This window comes from Anas platyrhynchos, chromosome 25 (genome assembly GCF_047663525.1).
Source record: "Anas platyrhynchos isolate ZD024472 breed Pekin duck chromosome 25, IASCAAS_PekinDuck_T2T, whole genome shotgun sequence".
In the NCBI taxonomy this organism is placed as follows: Eukaryota; Metazoa; Chordata; class Aves; order Anseriformes; family Anatidae; genus Anas; species Anas platyrhynchos.
This window is the reverse complement of record NC_092611.1, coordinates 10,091,888-10,118,833: the sequence shown is the minus strand read 5'-3', so window position 1 is coordinate 10,118,833 and position 26,946 is coordinate 10,091,888.

The following is a 26,946-nucleotide window of genomic DNA, read 5'->3' as shown; positions in this document are numbered from 1 at the left end:
GCCACAAGTACCCAACCCCAACCCCCAAACCCCCTAACCCTAACCCCCCAACCCTAACCCCCGACCCCCCAACCATAACCCCCTAACCCTAACGGATCTAACCCTAACCCTAACCCTCTAACCCTAACCCCCCAACCCCCTAACCCCCCAACCCTAACCCCCGACCCCCCAACCGATCTAACCCTAACCCTAACCCTCTAACCCTAACCCCCCAACCCTAACCCCCGACCCCCCAACCCTAACCCTAACGGATCTAACCCTAACCCCCCAACCCTAACAGATCTAACCCTAACCCTAATCCTCTAACCCTAACCCCCCATCCTAACCCCCCAAGTACCCAACCCCAACCCCCAAACCCCCTAACCCTAACCCCCCAACCCCCTAACCCCACACCCTAAACCCCCAACCCTAACCCCCTAACCCTAACGGATCTAACCCTAATCCTCTAACCCTAACGCCCAAACCCCCTAACCCCCTAAACCTAACGGATCTAAGCCTAACCCTAACCCTCTAACCCTAACCCCCCCAACCCCCTAACCCCCTAACCCTAACGGATCTAAGCCTAACCCTAACCCTCTAACCCTAACCCCCCCAACCCCCTAACCCCCTAACCCTAACGGATCTAAGCCTAACCCTAACCCTCTAACCCTAACCCCCCCAACCCCCTAACCCCCTAACCCTAACGGATCTAACCCTAATCCTCTAACCCTAACGCCCAAACCCCCTAACCCCCTAAACCTAACGGATCTAAGCCTAACCCTAACCCTCTAACCCTAACCCCCCCAACCCCCTAACCCCGTAACCCTAACGGATCTAAGCCTAACCCTAACCCTCTAACCCTAACCCCCCCAACCCCCTAACCCCCTAACCCTAACGGATCTAACCCTAATCCTCTAACCCTAACGCCCAAACCCCCTAACCCTAACAGATCTAAGCCTAACCCTAACCCCCCAACCCTAACCCCCGACTCCCCAACCATAACCCCCTAACCCTAACGGATCTAACCCTAATCCTAACCCTCTAACCCTAACCCCCCAACCCCCTAACCCCCCAACCCTAACCCCCTAACCCTAACGGATCTAATCCTAACCCTCTAACCCTAACCCCCCAACCCCCTAACCCCCCAACCCTAACCCCCTAACCCTAACGGATCTAACCCTAACCCCCCAACCCTAATAGATCTAACCCTAACCCTAATCCTCTAACCCTAACCCCCCAACACCTAACCCCCCAAGAACCCAACCCCAACCCCCAAACCCCCTAACCCTAACCCCCCAACCCCCTAACCCCCAACCCTAAACCCCCAACCCTAAACCCCGACCCCCCAACCCTAACAGATCTAACCCTAACACTCTAACCCTAACCCCCCAAGTACCCAACCCCAACCCCCAAACCCCCTAATCCCCCAACCCCCTAACCCCCAACCCTAAACCCCCAACCCTAACCCCCAAACCCCAACCCTAACCCCCTAACCCTAACGGATCTAACCCTAACCCCATGGACCCCCATTCTCATTTTGGTTCCCCCCCCAACTCATTTTGGTTCCCCCCCCGGTGCGCCCCACAAATGGGTCCCCCCGGAAACAAAACCCCGCACACTTGGTTCCCCCCTCATTTTGGTTCCCCCCCGGTACGCCCCACAAATGTGTCCCCCCGGAAACAAAACCCCGCATACTTGGTTCCCCCCTCATTTTGGTTCCCCCCCCCGGTGCGCCCCACAAATGGGTCCCCCCGGAAACAAAACCCCGCACACTTGGTTCCCCCCTCATTTTGGTTCCCCCCCCGGTGCGCCCCACAAATGGGTCCCCCCGGAAACAAAACCCCGCACACTTGGTTCCCCCCTCATTTTGGTTCCCCCCCCCGGTGCGCCCCACAAATGGGTCCCCCCGGAAACAAAACCCCGCACACTTGGTTCCCCCCTCATTTTGGTTCCCCCCCCCCGGTGCGCCCCACAAATGGGTCCCCCCGGAAACAAAACCCCGCACACTTGGTTCCCCCCTCATTTTGGTTCCCCCCCCCCGGTGCGCCCCACAAATGGGTCCCCCCGGAAACAAAACCCCGCACACTTGGTTCCCCCTCATTTTGGTTCCCCCCCCCGGTGCGCCCCACAAATGGGTCCCCCCGGAAACAAAACCCCGCACACTTGGTTCCCCCCTCATTTTGGTTCCCCCCCCCCGGTGCGCCCCACAAATGTGTCCCCCCGGAAACAAAACCCCACACACTTGGTTCCCGCCTCATTTTGGTTCCCCCCCCCCCCCGCCCCATCCTTGGGGTCCCCCCTAGCCCCATGGACCCCCTCCCCCCTTGGTGCCCCCCCCCCATTTTGTCTCCCCCCCCGTCCTACCCGTGCCCGCAGCAGCCGCTCGCACTCTGCCAGCGCCTTCCGCACCCGATGCTGCATCTCGGCCAGGTGGAGGCAAGCGCTGGAGGGGGGGGAATAAATTGGGGGGGGTCAATTTGGGGGGGGTCTGGGGGCATTTTGGGGGTTGGGGGCGCATTTAGGGGGCGGAGGGGACTGGTTCTCACCTGTAGGACTCGGCGTCGAGCCCCCCCGGGGGCAGCTGCAGGGCCAGGATGCCTGGGGGGGTGCGGGGAGGGGCATGTCAGCACCCCCCAGACCGAAACCCCAAAACCGCTGCCGTTGACCCCAAAACCGCCGCCGTTGACCCCAAGGTGGCCGCTGGTGACGCCGGTAGGGCCACCGGGCGCCCCGCGGGCCACAAGTACCCAACCCCAACCCCCAAACCCCCTAACCCTAACCCCCCAACCCTAACCCCCGACCCCCCAACCATAACCCCCTAACCCTAACGGATCTAACCCTAACCCTAACCCTCTAACCCTAACCCCCCAACCCCCTAACCCCCCAACCCTAACCCCCGACCCCCCAACCGATCTAACCCTAACCCTAACCCTCTAACCCTAACCCCCCAACCCTAACCCCCGACCCCCCAACCCTAACCCTAACGGATCTAACCCTAACCCCCCAACCCTAACAGATCTAACCCTAACCCTAATCCTCTAACCCTAACCCCCCATCCTAACCCCCCAAGTACCCAACCCCAACCCCCAAACCCCCTAACCCTAACCCCCCAACCCCCTAACCCCACACCCTAAACCCCCAACCCTAACCCCCTAACCCTAACGGATCTAACCCTAATCCTCTAACCCTAACGCCCAAACCCCCTAACCCCCTAAACCTAACGGATCTAAGCCTAACCCTAACCCTCTAACCCTAACCCCCCCAACCCCCTAACCCCCTAACCCTAACGGATCTAAGCCTAACCCTAACCCTCTAACCCTAACCCCCCCAACCCCCTAACCCCCTAACCCTAACGGATCTAACCCTAATCCTCTAACCCTAACGCCCAAACCCCCTAACCCCCTAAACCTAACGGATCTAAGCCTAACCCTAACCCTCTAACCCTAACCCCCCCAACCCCCTAACCCCCTAACCCTAACGGATCTAAGCCTAACCCTAACCCTCTAACCCTAACCCCCCCAACCCCCTAACCCCCTAACCCTAACGGATCTAACCCTAATCCTCTAACCCTAACGCCCAAACCCCCTAACCCCCTAACCCTAACAGATCTAAGCCTAACCCTAACCCCCCAACCCTAACCCCCGACTCCCCAACCATAACCCCCTAACCCTAACGGATCTAACCCTAACCCTAACCCTCTAACCCTAACCCCCCAACCCCCTAACCCCCCAACCCTAACCCCCTAACCCTAACGGATCTAATCCTAACCCTCTAACCCTAACCCCCCAACCCCCTAACCCCCCAACCCTAACCCCCTAACCCTAACGGATCTAACCCTAACCCCCCAACCCTAATAGATCTAACCCTAACCCTAATCCTCTAACCCTAACCCCCCAACACCTAACCCCCCAAGAACCCAACCCCAACCCCCAAACCCCCTAACCCTAACCCCCCAACCCCCTAACCCCCAACCCTAAACCCCCAACCCTAAACCCCGACCCCCCAACCCTAACAGATCTAACCCTAACACTCTAACCCTAACCCCCCAAGTACCCAACCCCAACCCCCAAACCCCCTAATCCCCCAACCCCCTAACCCCCAACCCTAAACCCCCAACCCTAACCCCCAAACCCCAACCCTAACCCCCTAACCCTAACGGATCTAACCCTAACCCCATGGACCCCCATTCTCATTTTGGTTCCCCCCCCAACTCATTTTGGTTCCCCCCCCGGTGCGCCCCACAAATGGGTCCCCCCGGAAACAAAACCCCGCACACTTGGTTCCCCCCTCATTTTGGTTCCCCCCCCCGGTGCGCCCCACAAATGGGTCCCCCCGGAAACAAAACCCCGCACACTTGGTTCCCCCTCATTTTGGTTCCCCCCCCCCGGTGCGCCCCACAAATGGGTCCCCCCGGAAACAAAACCCCGCACACTTGGTTCCCCCCTCATTTTGGTTCCCCCCCCCCCCGGTGCGCCCCACAAATGGGTCCCCCCGGAAACAAAACCCCGCACACTTGGTTCCCCCCTCATTTTGGTTCCCCCCCCCCGGTGCGCCCCACAAATGGGTCCCCCCGGAAACAAAACCCCGCATACTTGGTTCCCCCCTCATTTTGGTTCCCCCCCCCGGTGCGCCCCACAAATGGGTCCCCCCGGAAACAAAACCCCGCACACTTGGTTCCCCCCTCATTTTGGTTCCCCCCCCCCCCCGCCCCATCCTTGGGGTCCCCCCTAGCCCCATGGACCCCCTCCCCCCTTGGTGCCCCCCCCCCATTTTGTCTCCCCCCCCGTCCTACCCGTGCCCGCAGCAGCCGCTCGCACTCTGCCAGCGCCTTCCGCACCCGATGCTGCATCTCGGCCAGGTGGAGGCAAGCGCTGGAGGGGGGGGAATAAATTGGGGGGGGTCAATTTGGGGGGGGTCTGGGGGCATTTTGGGGGTTGGGGGCGCATTTAGGGGGCGGAGGGGACTGGTTCTCACCTGTAGGACTCGGCGTCGAGCCCCCCCGGGGGCAGCTGCAGGGCCAGGATGCCTGGGGGGGTGCGGGGAGGGGCATGTCAGCACCCCCCAGACCGAAACCCCAAAACCGCTGCCGTTGACCCCAAAACCGCCGCCGTTGACCCCAAGGTGGCCGCTGGTGACGCCGGTAGGGCCACCGGGCGCCCCGCGGGCCACAAGTACCCAACCCCAACCCCCAAACCCCCTAACCCTAACCCCCCAACCCTAACCCCCGACCCCCCAACCATAACCCCCTAACCCTAACGGATCTAACCCTAACCCTAACCCTCTAACCCTAACCCCCCAACCCCCTAACCCCCCAACCCTAACCCCCGACCCCCCAACCGATCTAACCCTAACCCTAACCCTCTAACCCTAACCCCCCAACCCTAACCCCCGACCCCCCAACCCTAACCCTAACGGATCTAACCCTAACCCCCCAACCCTAACAGATCTAACCCTAACCCTAATCCTCTAACCCTAACCCCCCATCCTAACCCCCCAAGTACCCAACCCCAACCCCCAAACCCCCTAACCCTAACCCCCCAACCCCCTAACCCCACACCCTAAACCCCCAACCCTAACCCCCTAACCCTAACGGATCTAACCCTAATCCTCTAACCCTAACGCCCAAACCCCCTAACCCCCTAAACCTAACGGATCTAAGCCTAACCCTAACCCTCTAACCCTAACCCCCCCAACCCCCTAACCCCCTAACCCTAACGGATCTAAGCCTAACCCTAACCCTCTAACCCTAACCCCCCCAACCCCCTAACCCCCTAACCCTAACGGATCTAACCCTAATCCTCTAACCCTAACGCCCAAACCCCCTAACCCCCTAAACCTAACGGATCTAAGCCTAACCCTAACCCTCTAACCCTAACCCCCCCAACCCCCTAACCCCCTAACCCTAACGGATCTAAGCCTAACCCTAACCCTCTAACCCTAACCCCCCCAACCCCCTAACCCCCTAACCCTAACGGATCTAACCCTAATCCTCTAACCCTAACGCCCAAACCCCCTAACCCCCTAACCCTAACAGATCTAAGCCTAACCCTAACCCCCCAACCCTAACCCCCGACTCCCCAACCATAACCCCCTAACCCTAACGGATCTAACCCTAACCCTAACCCTCTAACCCTAACCCCCCAACCCCCTAACCCCCCAACCCTAACCCCCTAACCCTAACGGATCTAATCCTAACCCTCTAACCCTAACCCCCCAACCCCCTAACCCCCCAACCCTAACCCCCTAACCCTAACGGATCTAACCCTAACCCCCCAACCCTAATAGATCTAACCCTAACCCTAATCCTCTAACCCTAACCCCCCAACACCTAACCCCCCAAGAACCCAACCCCAACCCCCAAACCCCCTAACCCTAACCCCCCAACCCCCTAACCCCCAACCCTAAACCCCCAACCCTAAACCCCGACCCCCCAACCCTAACAGATCTAACCCTAACACTCTAACCCTAACCCCCCAAGTACCCAACCCCAACCCCCAAACCCCCTAATCCCCCAACCCCCTAACCCCCAACCCTAAACCCCCAACCCTAACCCCCAAACCCCAACCCTAACCCCCTAACCCTAACGGATCTAACCCTAACCCCATGGACCCCCATTCTCATTTTGGTTCCCCCCCCAACTCATTTTGGTTCCCCCCCCGGTGCGCCCCACAAATGGGTCCCCCCGGAAACAAAACCCCGCACACTTGGTTCCCCCCTCATTTTGGTTCCCCCCCGGTACGCCCCACAAATGTGTCCCCCCGGAAACAAAACCCCGCATACTTGGTTCCCCCCTCATTTTGGTTCCCCCCCCCGGTGCGCCCCACAAATGGGTCCCCCCGGAAACAAAACCCCGCACACTTGGTTCCCCCCTCATTTTGGTTCCCCCCCCGGTGCGCCCCACAAATGGGTCCCCCCGGAAACAAAACCCCACACACTTGGTTCCCGCCTCATTTTGGTTCCCCCCCCCCCCCGCCCCATCCTTGGGGTCCCCCCTAGCCCCATGGACCCCCTCCCCCCTTGGTGCCCCCCCCCCATTTTGTCTCCCCCCCCGTCCTACCCGTGCCCGCAGCAGCCGCTCGCACTCTGCCAGCGCCTTCCGCACCCGATGCTGCATCTCGGCCAGGTGGAGGCAAGCGCTGGAGGGGGGGGAATAAATTGGGGGGGGTCAATTTGGGGGGGGTCTGGGGGCATTTTGGGGGTTGGGGGCGCATTTAGGGGGCGGAGGGGACTGGTTCTCACCTGTAGGACTCGGCGTCGAGCCCCCCCGGGGGCAGCTGCAGGGCCAGGATGCCTGGGGGGGTGCGGGGAGGGGCATGTCAGCACCCCCCAGACCGAAACCCCAAAACCGCTGCCGTTGACCCCAAAACCGCCGCCGTTGACCCCAAGGTGGCCGCTGGTGACGCCGGTAGGGCCACCGGGCGCCCCGCGGGCCACAAGTACCCAACCCCAACCCCCAAACCCCCTAACCCTAACCCCCCAACCCTAACCCCCGACCCCCCAACCATAACCCCCTAACCCTAACGGATCTAACCCTAACCCTAACCCTCTAACCCTAACCCCCCAACCCCCTAACCCCCCAACCCTAACCCCCGACCCCCCAACCGATCTAACCCTAACCCTAACCCTCTAACCCTAACCCCCCAACCCTAACCCCCGACCCCCCAACCCTAACCCTAACGGATCTAACCCTAACCCCCCAACCCTAACAGATCTAACCCTAACCCTAATCCTCTAACCCTAACCCCCCATCCTAACCCCCCAAGTACCCAACCCCAACCCCCAAACCCCCTAACCCTAACCCCCCAACCCCCTAACCCCACACCCTAAACCCCCAACCCTAACCCCCTAACCCTAACGGATCTAACCCTAATCCTCTAACCCTAACGCCCAAACCCCCTAACCCCCTAAACCTAACGGATCTAAGCCTAACCCTAACCCTCTAACCCTAACCCCCCCAACCCCCTAACCCCCTAACCCTAACGGATCTAAGCCTAACCCTAACCCTCTAACCCTAACCCCCCCAACCCCCTAACCCCCTAACCCTAACGGATCTAACCCTAATCCTCTAACCCTAACGCCCAAACCCCCTAACCCCCTAAACCTAACGGATCTAAGCCTAACCCTAACCCTCTAACCCTAACCCTCTAACCCTAACCCCCCCAACCCCCTAACCCCCTAACCCTAACGGATCTAAGCCTAACCCTAACCCTCTAACCCTAACCCCCCCAACCCCCTAACCCCCTAACCCTAACGGATCTAACCCTAATCCTCTAACCCTAACGCCCAAACCCCCTAACCCCCTAACCCTAACAGATCTAAGCCTAACCCTAACCCCCCAACCCTAACCCCCGACTCCCCAACCATAACCCCCTAACCCTAACGGATCTAACCCTAACCCTAACCCTCTAACCCTAACCCCCAACCCCCTAACCCCCCAACCCTAACCCCCTAACCCTAACGGATCTAATCCTAACCCTCTAACCCTAACCCCCCAACCCCCTAACCCCCCAACCCTAACCCCCTAACCCTAACGGATCTAACCCTAACCCCCCAACCCTAATAGATCTAACCCTAACCCTAATCCTCTAACCCTAACCCCCCAACACCTAACCCCCCAAGAACCCAACCCCAACCCCCAAACCCCCTAACCCTAACCCCCCAACCCCCTAACCCCCAACCCTAAACCCCCAACCCTAAACCCCGACCCCCCAACCCTAACAGATCTAACCCTAACACTCTAACCCTAACCCCCCAAGTACCCAACCCCAACCCCCAAACCCCCTAATCCCCCAACCCCCTAACCCCCAACCCTAAACCCCCAACCCTAACCCCCAAACCCCAACCCTAACCCCCTAACCCTAACGGATCTAACCCTAACCCTAACCCTAACCCCATGGACCCCCATTCTCATTTTGGTTCCCCCCCCAACTCATTTTGGTTCCCCCCCCGGTGCGCCCCACAAATGGGTCCCCCCGGAAACAAAACCCCGCATACTTGGTTCCCCCCTCATTTTGGTTCCCCCCCGGTACGCCCCACAAATGTGTCCCCCCGGAAACAAAACCCCGCATACTTGGTTCCCCCCTCATTTTGGTTCCCCCCCCCGGTGCGCCCCACAAATGGGTCCCCCCGGAAACAAAACCCCGCACACTTGGTTCCCCCCTCATTTTGGTTCCCACCCCCCGGTGCGCCCCACAAATGGGTCCCCCCGGAAACAAAACCCCGCACACTTGGTTCCCCCCTCATTTTGGTTCCCCCCCCCCCCCCGGTGCGCCCCACAAATGGGTCCCCCCGGAAACAAAACCCCGCACACTTGGTTCCCCCCTCATTTTGGTTCCCCCCCCGGTGCGCCCCACAAATGGGTCCCCCCGGAAACAAAACCCCGCACACTTGGTTCCCCCCTCATTTTGGTTCCCCACCCCCCGGTGCGCCCCACAAATGGGTCCCCCCGGAAACAAAACCCCACACACTTGGTTCCCGCCTCATTTTGGTTCCCCCCCCCCCCCGCCCCATCCTTGGGGTCCCCCTAGCCCCATGGACCCCCTCCCCCCTTGGTGCCCCCCCCCCATTTTGTCTCCCCCCCCGTCCTACCCGTGCCCGCAGCAGCCGCTCGCACTCTGCCAGCGCCTTCCGCACCCGATGCTGCATCTCGGCCAGGTGGAGGCAAGCGCTGGAGGGGGGGGAATAAATTGGGGGGGGTCAATTTGGGGGGGGTCTGGGGGCATTTTGGGGGTTGGGGGCGCATTTAGGGGGCGGAGGGGACTGGTTCTCACCTGTAGGACTCGGCGTCGAGCCCCCCCGGGGGCAGCTGCAGGGCCAGGATGCCTGGGGGGGTGCGGGGAGGGGCATGTCAGCACCCCCCAGACCGAAACCCCAAAACCGCTGCCGTTGACCCCAAAACCGCCGCCGTTGACCCCAAGGTGGCCGCTGGTGACGCCGGTAGGGCCACCGGGCGCCCCGCGGGCCACAAGTACCCAACCCCAACCCCCAAACCCCCTAACCCTAACCCCCCAACCCTAACCCCCGACCCCCCAACCATAACCCCCTAACCCTAACGGATCTAACCCTAACCCTAACCCTCTAACCCTAACCCCCCAACCCCCTAACCCCCCAACCCTAACCCCCGACCCCCCAACCGATCTAACCCTAACCCTAACCCTCTAACCCTAACCCCCCAACCCTAACCCCCGACCCCCCAACCCTAACCCTAACGGATCTAACCCTAACCCCCCAACCCTAACAGATCTAACCCTAACCCTAATCCTCTAACCCTAACCCCCCATCCTAACCCCCCAAGTACCCAACCCCAACCCCCAAACCCCCTAACCCTAACCCCCCAACCCCCTAACCCCACACCCTAAACCCCCAACCCTAACCCCCTAACCCTAACGGATCTAACCCTAATCCTCTAACCCTAACGCCCAAACCCCCTAACCCCCTAAACCTAACGGATCTAAGCCTAACCCTAACCCTCTAACCCTAACCCCCCCAACCCCCTAACCCCCTAACCCTAACGGATCTAAGCCTAACCCTAACCCTCTAACCCTAACCCCCCCAACCCCCTAACCCCCTAACCCTAACGGATCTAAGCCTAACCCTAACCCTCTAACCCTAACCCCCCCAACCCCCTAACCCCCTAACCCTAACGGATCTAACCCTAATCCTCTAACCCTAACGCCCAAACCCCCTAACCCCCTAAACCTAACGGATCTAAGCCTAACCCTAACCCTCTAACCCTAACCCCCCCAACCCCCTAACCCCCTAACCCTAACGGATCTAAGCCTAACCCTAACCCTCTAACCCTAACCCCCCCAACCCCCTAACCCCCTAACCCTAACGGATCTAACCCTAATCCTCTAACCCTAACGCCCAAACCCCCTAACCCCCTAACCCTAACAGATCTAAGCCTAACCCTAACCCCCCAACCCTAACCCCCGACTCCCCAACCATAACCCCCTAACCCTAACGGATCTAACCCTAACCCTAACCCTCTAACCCTAACCCCCCAACCCCCTAACCCCCCAACCCTAACCCCCTAACCCTAACGGATCTAATCCTAACCCTCTAACCCTAACCCCCCAACCCCCTAACCCCCCAACCCTAACCCCCTAACCCTAACGGATCTAACCCTAACCCCCCAACCCTAATAGATCTAACCCTAACCCTAATCCTCTAACCCTAACCCCCCAACACCTAACCCCCCAAGAACCCAACCCCAACCCCCAAACCCCCTAACCCTAACCCCCCAACCCCCTAACCCCCAACCCTAAACCCCCAACCCTAAACCCCGACCCCCCAACCCTAACAGATCTAACCCTAACACTCTAACCCTAACCCCCCAAGTACCCAACCCCAACCCCCAAACCCCCTAATCCCCCAACCCCCTAACCCCCAACCCTAAACCCCCAACCCTAACCCCCAAACCCCAACCCTAACCCCCTAACCCTAACGGATCTAACCCTAACCCTAACCCTAACCCCATGGACCCCCATTCTCATTTTGGTTCCCCCCCCAACTCATTTTGGTTCCACCCCCGGTGCGCCCCACAAATGGGTCCCCCCGGAAACAAAACCCCGCACACTTGGTTCCCCCCTCATTTTGGTTCCCCCCCCCCGGTGCGCCCCACAAATGGGTCCCCCCGGAAACAAAACCCCGCACACTTGGTTCCCCCCTCATTTTGGTTCCCCCCCCCCCCCGCCCCATCCTTGGGGTCCCCCCTAGCCCCATGGACCCCCTCCCCCCTTGGTGCCCCCCCCCCATTTTGTCTCCCCCCCCGTCCTACCCGTGCCCGCAGCAGCCGCTCGCACTCTGCCAGCGCCTTCCGCACCCGATGCTGCATCTCGGCCAGGTGGAGGCAAGCGCTGGAGGGGGGGGAATAAATTGGGGGGGGTCAATTTGGGGGGGGTCTGGGGGCATTTTGGGGGTTGGGGGCGCATTTAGGGGGCGGAGGGGACTGGTTCTTACCTGTAGGACTCGGCGTCGAGCCCCCCCGGGGGCAGCTGCAGGGCCAGGATGCCTGGGGGGGTGCGGGGAGGGGCATGTCAGCACCCCCCAGACCGAAACCCCAAAACCGCTGCCGTTGACCCCAAAACCGCCGCCGTTGACCCCAAGGTGGCCGCTGGTGACGCCGGTAGGGCCACCGGGCGCCCCGCGGGCCACAAGTACCCAACCCCAACCCCCAAACCCCCTAACCCTAACCCCCCAACCCTAACCCCCGACCCCCCAACCATAACCCCCTAACCCTAACGGATCTAACCCTAACCCTAACCCTCTAACCCTAACCCCCCAACCCCCTAACCCCCCAACCCTAACCCCCGACCCCCCAACCGATCTAACCCTAACCCTAACCCTCTAACCCTAACCCCCCAACCCTAACCCCCGACCCCCCAACCCTAACCCTAACGGATCTAACCCTAACCCCCCAACCCTAACAGATCTAACCCTAACCCTAATCCTCTAACCCTAACCCCCCATCCTAACCCCCCAAGTACCCAACCCCAACCCCCAAACCCCCTAACCCTAACCCCCCAACCCCCTAACCCCACACCCTAAACCCCCAACCCTAACCCCCTAACCCTAACGGATCTAACCCTAATCCTCTAACCCTAACGCCCAAACCCCCTAACCCCCTAAACCTAACGGATCTAAGCCTAACCCTAACCCTCTAACCCTAACCCCCCCAACCCCCTAACCCCCTAACCCTAACGGATCTAAGCCTAACCCTAACCCTCTAACCCTAACCCCCCCAACCCCCTAACCCCCTAACCCTAACGGATCTAACCCTAATCCTCTAACCCTAACGCCCAAACCCCCTAACCCCCTAAACCTAACGGATCTAAGCCTAACCCTAACCCTCTAACCCTAACCCCCCCAACCCCCTAACCCCCTAACCCTAACGGATCTAAGCCTAACCCTAACCCTCTAACCCTAACCCCCCCAACCCCCTAACCCCCTAACCCTAACGGATCTAACCCTAATCCTCTAACCCTAACGCCCAAACCCCCTAACCCCCTAACCCTAACAGATCTAAGCCTAACCCTAACCCCCCAACCCTAACCCCCGACTCCCCAACCATAACCCCCTAACCCTAACGGATCTAACCCTAACCCTAACCCTCTAACCCTAACCCCCCAACCCCCTAACCCCCCAACCCTAACCCCCTAACCCTAACGGATCTAATCCTAACCCTCTAACCCTAACCCCCCAACCCCCTAACCCCCCAACCCTAACCCCCTAACCCTAACGGATCTAACCCTAACCCCCCAACCCTAATAGATCTAACCCTAACCCTAATCCTCTAACCCTAACCCCCCAACACCTAACCCCCCAAGAACCCAACCCCAACCCCCAAACCCCCTAACCCTAACCCCCCAACCCCCTAACCCCCAACCCTAAACCCCCAACCCTAAACCCCGACCCCCCAACCCTAACAGATCTAACCCTAACACTCTAACCCTAACCCCCCAAGTACCCAACCCCAACCCCCAAACCCCCTAATCCCCCAACCCCCTAATCCCCAACCCTAAACCCCCAACCCTAACCCCCAAACCCCAACCCTAACCCCCTAACCCTAACGGATCTAACCCTAACCCTAACCCTAACCCCATGGACCCCCATTCTCATTTTGGTTCCCCCCCCAACTCATTTTGGTTCCCCCCCCGGTGCGCCCCACAAATGGGTCCCCCCGGAAACAAAACCCCGCACACTTGGTTCCCCCCTCATTTTGGTTCCCCCCCCGGTGCGCCCCACAAATGGGTCCCCCCGGAAACAAAACCCCGCACACTTGGTTCCCCCCTCATTTTGGTTCCCCCCCCCGGTGCGCCCCACAAATGGGTCCCCCCGGAAACAAAACCCCGCACACTTGGTTCCCCCCTCATTTTGGTTCCCCCCCCCCGGTGCGCCCCACAAATGGGTCCCCCCGGAAACAAAACCCCGCACACTTGGTTCCCCCCTCATTTTGGTTCCCCCCCCGGTGCGCCCCACAAATGGGTCCCCCCGGAAACAAAACCCCGCACACTTGGTTCCCCCCTCATTTTGGTTCCCCCCCCGGTGCGCCCCACAAATGGGTCCCCCCGGAAACAAAACCCCACACACTTGGTTCCCGCCTCATTTTGGTTCCCCCCCCCCCCCGCCCCATCCTTGGGGTCCCCCCTAGCCCCATGGACCCCCTCCCCCCTTGGTGCCCCCCCCCCATTTTGTCTCCCCCCCCGTCCTACCCGTGCCCGCAGCAGCCGCTCGCACTCTGCCAGCGCCTTCCGCACCCGATGCTGCATCTCGGCCAGGTGGAGGCAAGCGCTGGAGGGGGGGGAATAAATTGGGGGGGGTCAATTTGGGGGGGGTCTGGGGGCATTTTGGGGGTTGGGGGCGCATTTAGGGGGCGGAGGGGACTGGTTCTTACCTGTAGGACTCGGCGTCGAGCCCCCCCGGGGGCAGCTGCAGGGCCAGGATGCCTGGGGGGGTGCGGGGAGGGGCATGTCAGCACCCCCCAGACCGAAACCCCAAAACCGCTGCCGTTGACCCCAAAACCGCCGCCGTTGACCCCAAGGTGGCCGCTGGTGACGCCGGTAGGGCCACCGGGCGCCCCGCGGGCCACAAGTACCCAACCCCAACCCCCAAACCCCCTAACCCTAACCCCCCAACCCTAACCCCCGACCCCCCAACCATAACCCCCTAACCCTAACGGATCTAACCCTAACCCTAACCCTCTAACCCTAACCCCCCAACCCCCTAACCCCCCAACCCTAACCCCCGACCCCCCAACCGATCTAACCCTAACCCTAACCCTCTAACCCTAACCCCCCAACCCTAACCCCCGACCCCCCAACCCTAACCCTAACGGATCTAACCCTAACCCCCCAACCCTAACAGATCTAACCCTAACCCTAATCCTCTAACCCTAACCCCCCATCCTAACCCCCCAAGTACCCAACCCCAACCCCCAAACCCCCTAACCCTAACCCCCCAACCCCCTAACCCCACACCCTAAACCCCCAACCCTAACCCCCTAACCCTAACGGATCTAACCCTAATCCTCTAACCCTAACGCCCAAACCCCCTAACCCCCTAAACCTAACGGATCTAAGCCTAACCCTAACCCTCTAACCCTAACCCCCCCAACCCCCTAACCCCCTAACCCTAACGGATCTAAGCCTAACCCTAACCCTCTAACCCTAACCCCCCCAACCCCCTAACCCCCTAACCCTAACGGATCTAACCCTAATCCTCTAACCCTAACGCCCAAACCCCCTAACCCCCTAAACCTAACGGATCTAAGCCTAACCCTAACCCTCTAACCCTAACCCCCCCAACCCCCTAACCCCCTAACCCTAACGGATCTAAGCCTAACCCTAACCCTCTAACCCTAACCCCCCCAACCCCCTAACCCCCTAACCCTAACGGATCTAACCCTAATCCTCTAACCCTAACGCCCAAACCCCCTAACCCCCTAACCCTAACAGATCTAAGCCTAACCCTAACCCCCCAACCCTAACCCCCGACTCCCCAACCATAACCCCCTAACCCTAACGGATCTAACCCTAACCCTAACCCTCTAACCCTAACCCCCCAACCCCCTAACCCCCCAACCCTAACCCCCTAACCCTAACGGATCTAATCCTAACCCTCTAACCCTAACCCCCCAACCCCCTAACCCCCCAACCCTAACCCCCTAACCCTAACGGATCTAACCCTAACCCCCCAACCCTAATAGATCTAACCCTAACCCTAATCCTCTAACCCTAACCCCCCAACACCTAACCCCCCAAGAACCCAACCCCAACCCCCAAACCCCCTAACCCTAACCCCCCAACCCCCTAACCCCCAACCCTAAACCCCCAACCCTAAACCCCGACCCCCCAACCCTAACAGATCTAACCCTAACACTCTAACCCTAACCCCCCAAGTACCCAACCCCAACCCCCAAACCCCCTAATCCCCCAACCCCCTAACCCCCAACCCTAAACCCCCAACCCTAACCCCCAAACCCCAACCCTAACCCCCTAACCCTAACGGATCTAACCCTAACCCTAACCCTAACCCCATGGACCCCCATTCTCATTTTGGTTCCCCCCCCAACTCATTTTGGTTCCCCCCCCGGTGCGCCCCACAAATGGGTCCCCCCGGAAACAAAACCCCGCACACTTGGTTCCCCCCTCATTTTGGTTCCCCCCCGGTACGCCCCACAAATGTGTCCCCCCGGAAACAAAACCCCGCATACTTGGTTCCCCCTCATTTTGGTTCCCCCCCCGGTGCGCCCCACAAATGGGTCCCCCCGGAAACAAAACCCCGCACACTTGGTTCCCCCCTCATTTTGGTCCCCCCCCCGGTGCGCCCCACAAATGGGTCCCCCCGGAAACAAAACCCCGCACACTTGGTTCCCCCCTCATTTTGGTTCCCCCCCCCCCCGCCCCATCCTTGGGGTCCCCCCTAGCCCCATGGACCCCCTCCCCCCTTGGTGCCCCCCCCCCATTTTGTCTCCCCCCCCGTCCTACCCGTGCCCGCAGCAGCCGCTCGCACTCTGCCAGCGCCTTCCGCACCCGATGCTGCATCTCGGCCAGGTGGAGGCAAGCGCTGGAGGGGGGGGAATAAATTGGGGGCGGTCAATTTGGGGGGGGTCTGGGGGCATTTTGGGGGTTGGGGGCGCATTTAGGGGGCGGAGGGGACTGGTTCTCACCTGTAGGACTCGGCGTCGAGCCCCCCCGGGGGCAGCTGCAGGGCCAGGATGCCTGGGGGGGTGCGGGGAGGGGCATGTCAGCACCCCCCAGACCGAAACCCCAAAACCGCTGCCGTTGACCCCAAAACCGCCGCCGTTGACCCCAAGGTGGCCGCTGGTGACGCCGGTAGGGCCACCGGGCGCCCCGCGGGCCACAAGTACCCAACCCCAACCCCCAAACCCCCTAACCCTAACCCCCCAACCCTAACCCCCGACCCCCCAACCATAACCCCCTAACCCTAACGGATCTAACCCTAACCCTAACCCTCTAACCCTAACCCCCCAACCCCCTAACCCCCCAACCCTAACCCCCGACCCCCCAACCGATCTAACCCTAACCCTAACCCTCTAACCCTAACCCCCCAACCCTAACCCCCGACCCCCCAACCCTAACCCTAACGGATCTAACCCTAACCCCCCAACCCTAACAGATCTAACCCTAACCCTAATCCTCTAACCCTAACCCCCCATCCTAACCCCCCAAGTACCCAACCCCAACCCCCAAACCCCCTAACCCTAACCCCCCAACCCCCTAACCCCACACCCTAAACCCCCAACCCTAACCCCCTAACCCTAACGGATCTAACCCTAATCCTCTAACCCTAACGCCCAAACCCCCTAACCCCCTAAACCTAACGGATCTAAGCCTAACCCTAACCCTCTAACCCTAACCCCCCCAACCCCCTAACCCCCTAACCCTAACGGATCTAAGCCTAACCCTAACCCTCTAACCCTAACCCCCCCAACCCCCTAACCCCCTAACCCTAACGGATCTAACCCTAATCCTCTAACCCTAACGCCCAAACCCCCTAACCCCCTAAACCTAACGGATCTAAGCCTAACCCTAACCCTCTAACCCTAACCCCCCCAACCCCCTAACCCCCTAACCCTAACGGATCTAAGCCTAACCCTAACCCTCTAACCCTAACCCCCCCAACCCCCTAACCCCCTAACCCTAACGGATCTAACCCTAATCCTCTAACCCTAACGCCCAAACCCCCTAACCCCCTAACCCTAACAGATCTAAGCCTAACCCTAACCCCCCAACCCTAACCCCCGACTCCCCAACCATAACCCCCTAACCCTAACGGATCTAACCCTAACCCTAACCCTCTAACCCTAACCCCCCAACCCCCTAACCCCCCAACCCTAACCCCCTAACCCTAACGGATCTAATCCTAACCCTCTAACCCTAACCCCCCAACCCCCTAACCCCCCAACCCTAACCCCCTAACCCTAACGGATCTAACCCTAACCCCCCAACCCTAATAGATCTAACCCTAACCCTAATCCTCTAACCCTAACCCCCCAACACCTAACCCCCCAAGAACCCAACCCCAACCCCCAAACCCCCTAACCCTAACCCCCCAACCCCCTAACCCCCAACCCTAAACCCCCAACCCTAAACCCCGACCCCCCAACCCTAACAGATCTAACCCTAACACTCTAACCCTAACCCCCCAAGTACCCAACCCCAACCCCCAAACCCCCTAATCCCCCAACCCCCTAACCCCCAACCCTAAACCCCCAACCCTAACCCCCAAACCCCAACCCTAACCCCCTAACCCTAACGGATCTAACCCTAACCCTAACCCTAACCCCATGGACCCCCATTCTCATTTTGGTTCCCCCCCCAACTCATTTTGGTTCCCCCCCCGGTGCGCCCCACAAATGGGTCCCCCCGGAAACAAAACCCCGCACACTTGGTTCCCCCCTCATTTTGGTTCCCCCCCCCGGTGCGCCCCACAAATGGGTCCCCCCGGAAACAAAACCCCACACACTTGGTTCCCGCCTCATTTTGGTTCCCCCCCCCCCCGCCCCATCCTTGGGGTCCCCCCTAGCCCCATGGACCCCCTCCCCCCTTGGTGCCCCCCCCCCATTTTGTCTCCCCCCCCGTCCTACCCGTGCCCGCAGCAGCCGCTCGCACTCTGCCAGCGCCTTCCGCACCCGATGCTGCATCTCGGCCAGGTGGAGGCAAGCGCTGGAGGGGGGGGAATAAATTGGGGGGGGTCAATTTGGGGGGGGTCTGGGGGCATTTTGGGGGTTGGGGGCGCATTTAGGGGGCGGAGGGGACTGGTTCTCACCTGTAGGACTCGGCGTCGAGCCCCCCCGGGGGCAGCTGCAGGGCCAGGATGCCTGGGGGGGTGCGGGGAGGGGCATGTCAGCACCCCCCAGACCGAAACCCCAAAACCGCTGCCGTTGACCCCAAAACCGCCGCCGTTGACCCCAAGGTGGCCGCTGGTGACGCCGGTAGGGCCACCGGGCGCCCCGCGGGCCACAAGTACCCAACCCCAACCCCCAAACCCCCTAACCCTAACCCCCCAACCCTAACCCCCGACCCCCCAACCATAACCCCCTAACCCTAACGGATCTAACCCTAACCCTAACCCTCTAACCCTAACCCCCCAACCCCCTAACCCCCCAACCCTAACCCCCGACCCCCCAACCGATCTAACCCTAACCCTAACCCTCTAACCCTAACCCCCCAACCCTAACCCCCGACCCCCCAACCCTAACCCTAACGGATCTAACCCTAACCCCCCAACCCTAACAGATCTAACCCTAACCCTAATCCTCTAACCCTAACCCCCCATCCTAACCCCCCAAGTACCCAACCCCAACCCCCAAACCCCCTAACCCTAACCCCCCAACCCCCTAACCCCACACCCTAAACCCCCAACCCTAACCCCCTAACCCTAACGGATCTAACCCTAATCCTCTAACCCTAACGCCCAAACCCCCTAACCCCCTAAACCTAACGGATCTAAGCCTAACCCTAACCCTCTAACCCTAACCCCCCCAACCCCCTAACCCCCTAACCCTAACGGATCTAAGCCTAACCCTAACCCTCTAACCCTAACCCCCCCAACCCCCTAACCCCCTAACCCTAACGGATCTAACCCTAATCCTCTAACCCTAACGCCCAAACCCCCTAACCCCCTAAACCTAACGGATCTAAGCCTAACCCTAACCCTCTAACCCTAACCCCCCCAACCCCCTAACCCCCTAACCCTAACGGATCTAAGCCTAACCCTAACCCTCTAACCCTAACCCCCCCAACCCCCTAACCCCCTAACCCTAACGGATCTAACCCTAATCCTCTAACCCTAACGCCCAAACCCCCTAACCCCCTAACCCTAACAGATCTAAGCCTAACCCTAACCCCCCAACCCTAACCCCCGACTCCCCAACCATAACCCCCTAACCCTAACGGATCTAACCCTAACCCTAACCCTCTAACCCTAACCCCCCAACCCCCTAACCCCCCAACCCTAACCCCCTAACCCTAACGGATCTAATCCTAACCCTCTAACCCTAACCCCCCAACCCCCTAACCCCCCAACCCTAACCCCCTAACCCTAACGGATCTAACCCTAACCCCCCAACCCTAATAGATCTAACCCTAACCCTAATCCTCTAACCCTAACCCCCCAACACCTAACCCCCCAAGAACCCAACCCCAACCCCCAAACCCCCTAACCCTAACCCCCCAACCCCCTAACCCCCAACCCTAAACCCCCAACCCTAAACCCCGACCCCCCAACCCTAACAGATCTAACCCTAACACTCTAACCCTAACCCCCCAAGTACCCAACCCCAACCCCCAAACCCCCTAATCCCCCAACCCCCTAACCCCCAACCCTAAACCCCCAACCCTAACCCCCAAACCCCAACCCTAACCCCCTAACCCTAACGGATCTAACCCTAACCCTAACCCTAACCCCATGGACCCCCATTCTCATTTTGGTTCCCCCCCCAACTCATTTTGGTTCCCCCCCCGGTGCGCCCCACAAATGGGTCCCCCCGGAAACAAAACCCCGCACACTTGGTTCCCCCCTCATTTTGGTTCCCCCCCGGTACGCCCCACAAATGTGTCCCCCCGGAAACAAAACCCCGCACACTTGGTTCCCCCCTCATTTTGGTTCCCCCCCCGGTGCGCCCCACAAATGGGTCCCCCCGGAAACAAAACCCCGCACACTTGGTTCCCCCCTCATTTTGGTCCCCCCCCCGGTGCGCCCCACAAATGGGTCCCCCCGGAAACAAAACCCCGCACACTTGGTTCCCCCCTCATTTTGGTTCCCCCCCCCGGTGCGCCCCACAAATGGGTCCCCCCGGAAACAAAACCCCGCACACTTGGTTCCCCCCTCATTTTGGTTCCCCCCCCCCGGTGCGCCCCACAAATGGGTCCCCCCGGAAACAAAACCCCACACACTTGGTTCCCGCCTCATTTTGGTTCCCCCCCCCCCCGCCCCATCCTTGGGGTCCCCCCTAGCCCCATGGACCCCCTCCCCCCTTGGTGCCCCCCCCCCATTTTGTCTCCCCCCCCGTCCTACCCGTGCCCGCAGCAGCCGCTCGCACTCTACCAGCGCCTTCCGCACCCGATGCTGCATCTCGGCCAGGTGGAGGCAAGCGCTGGAGGGGGGGGAATAAATTGGGGGGGGTCAATTTGGGGGGGGTCTGGGGGCATTTTGGGGGTTGGGGGCGCATTTAGGGGGCGGAGGGGACTGGTTCTCACCTGTAGGACTCGGCGTCGAGCCCCCCCGGGGGCAGCTGCAGGGCCAGGATGCCTGGGGGGGTGCGGGGAGGGGCATGTCAGCACCCCCCAGACCGAAACCCCAAAACCGCTGCCGTTGACCCCAAAACCGCCGCCGTTGACCCCAAGGTGGCCGCTGGTGACGCCGGTAGGGCCACCGGGCGCCCCGCGGGCCACAAGTACCCAACCCCAACCCCCAAACCCCCTAACCCTAACCCCCCAACCCTAACCCCCGACCCCCCAACCATAACCCCCTAACCCTAACAGATCTAACCCTAACCCTAATCCTCTAACCCTAACCCCCCATCCTAACCCCCCAAGTACCCAACCCCAACCCCCAAACCCCCTAACCCTAACCCCCCAACCCCCTAACCCCACACCCTAAACCCCCAACCCTAACCCCCTAACCCTAACGGATCTAACCCTAATCCTCTAACCCTAACGCCCAAACCCCCTAACCCCCTAACCCTAACAGATCTAAGCCTAACCCTAACCCTCTAACCCTAACCCCCCAACCCCCTAACCCCCAACCCTAAACCCCCAACCCTAACCCCCAAACCCCAACCCTAACCCCCTAACCCTAACGGATCTAACCCTAACCCTAACCCTAACCCCATGGACCCCCATTCTCATTTTGGTTCCCCCCCCAACTCATTTTGGTTCCCCCCCCGGTGCGCCCCACAAATGGGTCCCCCCGGAAACAAAACCCCGCACACTTGGTTCCCCCCTCATTTTGGTTCCCCCCCGGTACGCCCCACAAATGTGTCCCCCCGGAAACAAAACCCCGCATACTTGGTTCCCCCCTCATTTTGGTTCCCCCCCCCGGTGCGCCCCACAAATGGGTCCCCCCGGAAACAAAACCCCGCACACTTGGTTCCCCCCTCATTTTGGTTCCCCCCCCGGTGCGCCCCACAAATGGGTCCCCCCGGAAACAAAACCCCGCACACTTGGTTCCCCCCTCATTTTGGTTCCCCCCCCCGGTGCGCCCCACAAATGGGTCCCCCCGGAAACAAAACCCCGCACACTTGGTTCTCCCCTCATTTTGGTTCCCCCCCCCCGGTGCGCCCCACAAATGGGTCCCCCCGGAAACAAAACCCCGCACACTTGGTTCCCCCCTCATTTTGGTTCCCCCCCCCGGTGCGCCCCACAAATGGGTCCCCCCGGAAACAAAACCCCGCACACTTGGTTCCCCCCTCATTTTGGTTCCCCCCCCCGGTGCGCCCCACAAATGGGTCCCCCCGGAAACAAAACCCCGCACACTTGGTTCCCCCCTCATTTTGGTTCCCCCCCCCGGTGCGCCCCACAAATGGGTCCCCCCGGAAACAAAACCCCACACACTTGGTTCCCGCCTCATTTTGGTTCCCCCCCCCCCCCGCCCCATCCTTGGGGTCCCCCCTAGCCCCATGGACCCCCTCCCCCCTTGGTGCCCCCCCCCCATTTTGTCTCCCCCCCCGTCCTACCCGTGCCCGCAGCAGCCGCTCGCACTCTGCCAGCGCCTTCCGCACCCGATGCTGCATCTCGGCCAGGTGGAGGCAAGCGCTGGAGGGGGGGGAATAAATTGGGGGGGGTCAATTTGGGGGGGGTCTGGGGGCATTTTGGGGGTTGGGGGCGCATTTAGGGGGCGGAGGGGACTGGTTCTCACCTGTAGGACTCGGCGTCGAGCCCCCCCGGGGGCAGCTGCAGGGCCAGGATGCCTGGGGGGGTGCGGGGAGGGGCATGTCAGCACCCCCCAGACCGAAACCCCAAAACCGCTGCCGTTGACCCCAAAACCGCCGCCGTTGACCCCAAGGTGGCCGCTGGTGACGCCGGTAGGGCCACCGGGCGCCCCGCGGGCCACAAGTACCCAACCCCAACCCCCAAAACCCCTAACCCTAACCCCCCAACCCTAACCCCCGACCCCCCAACCATAACCCCGTAACCCTAACGAATCTAACCCTAACCCTAACCCTCTAACCCTAACCCCCCAACCCCCTAACCCCCCAACCCTAACCCCCGACCCCCCAACCGATCTAACCCTAACCCTAACCCTCTAACCCTAACCCCCCAACCCTAACCCCCGACCCCCCAAGCTAACCCTAACGGATCTAACCCTAACCCCCCAACCCTAACAGATCTAACCCTAACCCTAATCCTCTAACCCTAACCCCCCATCCTAACCCCCCAAGTACCCAACCCCAACCCCCAAACCCCCTAACCCTAACCCCCCAACCCCCTAACCCCACACCCTAAACCCCCAACCCTAACCCCCTAACCCTAACGGATCTAACCCTAATCCTCTAACCCTAACGCCCAAACCCCCTAACCCCCTAAACCTAACGGATCTAAGCCTAACCCTAACCCTCTAACCCTAACCCCCCCAACCCCCTAACCCCCTAACCCTAACGGATCTAAGCCTAACCCTAACCCTCTAACCCTAACCCCCCCAACCCCCTAACCCCCTAACCCTAACGGATCTAACCCTAATCCTCTAACCCTAACGCCCAAACCCCCTAACCCCCTAACCCTAACAGATCTAAGCCTAACCCTAACCCCCCAACCCTAACCCCCGACTCCCCAACCATAACCCCCTAACCCTAACGGATCTAACCCTAACCCTAACCCTCTAACCCTAACCCCCCAACCCCCTAACCCCCCAACCCTAACCCCCTAACCCTAACGGATCTAATCCTAACCCTCTAACCCTAACCCCCCAACCCCCTAACCCCCCAACCCTAACCCCCTAACCCTAACGGATCTAACCCTAACCCCCCAACCCTAATAGATCTAACCCTAACCCTAATCCTCTAACCCTAACCCCCCAACACCTAACCCCCCAAGAACCCAACCCCAACCCCCAAACCCCCTAACCCTAACCCCCCAACCCCCTAACCCCCAACCCTAAACCCCCAACCCTAAACCCCGACCCCCCAACCCTAACAGATCTAACCCTAACACTCTAACCCTAACCCCCCAAGTACCCAACCCCAACCCCCAAACCCCCTAATCCCCCAACCCCCTAACCCCCAACCCTAAACCCCCAACCCTAACACCCTAACCCTAACGGATCTAACCCTAACCCCATGGACCCCCATTCTCATTTTGCTTCCCCCCCCAACTCATTTTGGTTCCCCCCCCGGTGCGCCCCACAAATGGGTCCCCCCGGAAACAAAACCCCGCACACTTGGTTCCCCCCTCATTTTGGTTCCCCCCGGTACGCCCCACAAATGTGTCCCCCCGGAAACAAAACCCCGCACACTTGGTTCCCCCCTCATTTTGGTTCCCCCCCCGGTGCGCCCCACAAATGGGTCCCCCCGGAAACAAAACCCCGCACACTTGGTTCCCCCCTCATTTTGGTTCCCCCCCCCGGTGCGCCCCACAAATGGGTCCCCCCGGAAACAAAACCCCGCACACTTGGTTCCCCCCTCATTTTAGTTCCCCCCCCCGGTGCGCCCCACAAATGGGTCCCCCCGGAAACAAAACCCCGCACACTTGGTTCCCCCCTCATTTTGGTTCCCCCCCCCGGTGCGCCCCACAAATGGGTCCCCCCGGAAACAAAACCCCGCACACTTGGTTCCCCCCTCATTTTGGTTCCCCCCCCCCGGTGCGCCCCACAAATGGGTCCCCCCGGAAACAAAACCCCGCACACTTGGTTCCCCCCTCATTTTGGTTCCCCCCCCCCGGTGCGCCCCACAAATGGGTCCCCCCGGAAACAAAACCCCGCACACTTGGTTCCCCCCTCATTTTGGTTCCCCCCCCCGGTGCGCCCCACAAATGAGTCCCCCCGGAAACAAAACCCCGCACACTTGGTTCCCCCCTCATTTTGGTTCCCCCCCCGGTGCGCCCCACAAATGGGTCCCCCCGGAAACAAAACCCCGCACACTTGGTTCCCCCCTCATTTTGGTTCCCCCCCCCCCCGGTGCGCCCCACAAATGGGTCCCCCCGGAAACAAAACCCCGCACACTTGGTTCCCCCCTCATTTTGGTTCCCCCCCCCCGGTGCGCCCCACAAATGGGTCCCCCCGGAAACAAAACCCCGCACACTTGGTTCCCCCCTCATTTTGGTTCCCCCCCCCGGTGCGTCCCACAAATGGGTCCCCCCGGAAACAAAACCCCGCACACTTGGTTCCCCCCTCATTTTGGTTCCCCCCCCCGGTGCGCCCCACAAATGGGTCCCCCCGGAAACAAAACCCCGCACACTTGGTTCCCCCCTCATTTTGGTTCCCCCCCCCCGGTGCGCCCCACAAATGGGTCCCCCCGGAAACAAAACCCCGCACACTTGGTTCCCCCCTCATTTTGGTTCCCCCCCCCGGTGCGCCCCACAAATGGGTCCCCCCGGAAACAAAACCCCGCACACTTGGTTCCCCCCTCATTTTGGTTCCCCCCCCCGGTGCGCCCCACAAATGGGTCCCCCCGGAAACAAAACCCCGCACACTTGGTTCCCCCCTCATTTTGGTTCCCCCCCCCGGTGCGCCCCACAAATGGGTCCCCCCGGAAACAAAACCCCGCACACTTCGTTCCCCCTTCATTTTGGTTCCCCCCCCCGGTGCGCCCCACAAATGAGTCCCCCCGGAAATAAAACCCCGCACACTTGGTTCCCCCCTCATTTTGGTTCCCCCCCCCGGTGCGCCCCACAAATGGGTCCCCCCGGAAACAAAACCCCGCACACTTGGTTCCCCCCTCATTTTGGTTCCCCCCCCCGGTGCGCCCCACAAATGGGTCCCCCCGGAAACAAAACCCCGCACACTTGGTTCCCCCCTCATTTTGGTTCCCCCCCCCGGTGCGCCCCACAAATGGGTCCCCCCGGAAACAAAACCCCGCACACTTGGTTCCCCCCTCATTTTGGTTCCCCCCCCCGGTGCGCCCCACAAATGGGTCCCCCCGGAAACAAAACCCCGCACACTTGGTTCCCCCCTCATTTTGGTTCCCCCCCCCCGGTGCGCCCCACAAATGGGTCCCCCCGGAAACAAAACCCCGCACACTTGGTTCCCCCCTCATTTTGGTTCCCCCCCCCGGTGCGCCCCACAAATGGGTCCCCCCGGAAATAAAACCCCGCACACTTGGTTCCCCCCTCATTTTAGTTCCCCCCCCCGGTGCGCCCCACAAATGGGTCCCCCCGGAAACAAAACCCCGCACACTTGGTTCCCCGCTCATTTTGGTTCCTTCTTCCCCCGCCCCATCCTTGGGGTCCCCCCTAGCCCCATGGACCCCCCCCCCTTGGTGCCCCCCCCCCATTTTGTCTCCCCCCCCGTCCTACCCGTGCCCGCACCAGCCGCTCGCACTCTGCCAGCGCCTTCCGCACCCGATGCTGCATCTCGGCCAGGTGGAGGCAAGCGCTGGAGGGGGGGGAATAAATTGGGAGGGGTCAATTTGGGGGAGGTCTGGGGGCAGTTTGGGGGTTGGGGGCGCATTTAGGGGGCGGAGGGGACTGGTTCTCACCTGTAGGACTCGGCGTCGAGCCCCCCCGGGGGCAGCTGCAGGGCCAGGATGCCTGGGGGGGTGCGGGGAGGGGCATGTCAGCACCCCCCAGACCGAAACCCCAAAACCGCTGCCGTTGACCCCAAAACCGCCGCCGTTGACCCCAAGGTGGCCGCTGGTGACGCCGGTAGGGCCACCGAGCGCCCCGCGGGCCACAAGTACCCAACCCCAACCCCCAAACCCCCTAACCCTAACCCCCCAACCCTAACCCCGACCCCCCAACCATAACCCCCTAACCCTAACGGATCTAACCCTAACCCTAACCCTCTAAC